The sequence below is a fragment of the Zeugodacus cucurbitae genome, chromosome X, assembly GCF_028554725.1.
Source record: "Zeugodacus cucurbitae isolate PBARC_wt_2022May chromosome X, idZeuCucr1.2, whole genome shotgun sequence".
Classification (NCBI taxonomy): domain Eukaryota; kingdom Metazoa; phylum Arthropoda; class Insecta; order Diptera; family Tephritidae; genus Zeugodacus; species Zeugodacus cucurbitae.
Window position 1 is genome coordinate 10,235,001 of NC_071672.1, and position 2,500 is coordinate 10,237,500.

At 37.6% G+C, this 2,500-nt stretch overlaps 1 pseudogene; it reads right to left on the reverse strand.

Annotated features, from left to right (window-relative positions):
• LOC128923360 (large subunit ribosomal RNA) overlaps positions 1-2,500 on the reverse strand; it is a 4,771-nt pseudogene that overhangs the window by 2,022 nt on the left and 249 nt on the right.

Sequence of the window (2,500 nt, forward strand, 5' to 3'; positions counted from 1 at the left end):
CCGTACCCGCAGGGTAAGTAGATAGGGACAGTAGGAATCTCGTTAATCCATTCATGCGCGTCACTAATTAGATGACGAGGCATTTGGCTACCTTAAGAGAGTCATAGTTACTCCCGCCGTTTACCCGCGCTTACTTGAATTTCTTCACTTTGACATTCAGAGCACTGGGCAGAAATCACATTGTGTCAACACCCGTTAGGGCCATCACAATGCTTTGTTTTAATTAGACAGTCGGATTCCCCAAGTCCGTGCCAGTTCTGAATTGATTGTTAATTGATAATCGTTATAATTAAATAAGAATATATATCTTGCGATATAATTCTTATAAAATTTTAGCAAGAAAGTTCCACAATTGGCTACGTAACTACTATCCGGGGAACAAGAACCGAAATTCTCTATTTACCCAGAACGAGTACATAAACCATGGTATTGCTTCCCAATCAAGCCCGACTATCTCAATCTTCAGAGCCAATCCTTATCCCGAAGTTACGGATCTAATTTGCCGACTTCCCTTACCTACATTATTCTATCGACTAGAGACTCTTCACCTTGGAGACCAGCTGCGGATATTGGTACGGCCTGTTGAGAAGTTTGCGTAACCCCACCATAAATTTTCAAGGTCCGAGGAGAAAATATCGACACAACAGTAAATGTCATGCTCTTCTAGTCCATCTACCATATCTCTCTTCGAAAGACTTCCATGGTAGTACGACTATAAAACAGAAAAGAAAACTCTTCCGATACCTCTCGACGGCTTCTTTATGGTCGTTCCTGTTGCCAGGATGAGCACAAGGCCCATTTTTAATAACAAACGGATACTCAACAGGTTACGGAATTGGAACCGTATTCCCTTTCGTTCAAAATTATTCAAGTGTTTAATTACTATGAAGAAAACATAATAATTATATATTCTCAACAATTCATTAAAACTTGAAAATTTTCGGCTTTCGCCTTGAACTTAGGACCGACTAACTCGTGATCAACCACTGTTCACACGAAACCCTTCTCCACTTCAGTCCTCCAAGGTCTCATTCGATTATTTGCTACTACCACCAAGATCTGTACCAATGGCGGCTCCATGCAGGCTTACGCCAAACACTTCTAAGCACACCATTGTACCCTCCTACTCACTAAAGTTTCAAAATTTATAATCCAACCGAAATTGTATTATAAATCATGTACTTTAGCGGTAATGTATAGGTATACAACTTAAGCGCCATCCATTTTAAGGGCTAGTTGCTTCGGCAGGTGAGTTGTTACACACTCCTTAGCGGATTACGACTTCCATGTCCACCGTCCTGCTGTTTTAAGCAACCAACGCCTTTCATGGTATCTGCATGAGTTGTTAATTTGGGCACCGTAACATTACGTTTGGTTCATCCCACAGCGCCAGTTCTGCTTACCAAAAGTGGCCCACTGGGCACATTATATCATAACCTCAACCTTCATATCAAGAAAGGTGAGGTTCTTACCCATTTAAAGTTTGAGAATAGGTTAAGGTCGTTTCGACCCTAAGGCCTCTAATCATTCGCTTTACCAGATAAGATTATTTTACATAATATTTAAATGCACCAGCTATCCTGAGGGAAACTTCGGAGGGAACCAGCTACTAGATGGTTCGATTGGTCTTTCGCCCCTATACTCAATTCTGACAATCGATTTGCACGTCAGAACTGTTTCGGTCTTCCATCAGGGTTTCCCCTGACTTCAACCTGATCAAGTATAGTTCACCATCTTTCGGGTCACAGCATATATGCTCAAGGTACGCTCCAGTTAGAGGTATAAATAATAATAAATTATCATTATACATAACTATATGGAACGCCCCGGGATTGAATTAATAGTAAAATATTTCACTAAAAATTAATCCCATTATATAAAAGTTAAGTTAATTTCGCCATTAGGTTTAATATAACCCAATGACTTGCACATATGTTAGACTCCTTGGTCCGTGTTTCAAGACGGGTCCCGAAGGTATCCTGAATCTTTCGCATTGTTAATCATATAAATGCATACAATTAATATTAAAATCAATGATAATAATATTATTGTAAAATTCAAAAGAATTTAAGCATTATATATGTAAAATCTATCAACACTTTATCAAATCATCAGTATTTATTCTATGTTAATAAGCTAAAAGCAAATTAATTTGAATAAACTTAACACCAATGATCTTTTGATAAATATTTTATTATGTTAATAGATTACAATGTCCTTATATGAAAAAAATGCACACTATTACTATAATATTATAAATATCACAGTTATAATGATGAATTTTTCATAATGGATATTCAGGTTCATCGGGCTTAACCTCTAAGCAGTTTCACGTACTATTTAACTCTCTATTCAGAGTTCTTTTCAACTTTCCCTCACGGTACTTGTTTACTATCGGTCTCATGGTTATATTTAGTTTTAGATGGAGTTTACCACCCACTTAGTGCTGCACTATCAAGCAACACGACTCTTTGGAAATATCTTTCTAGTAATCATTAAC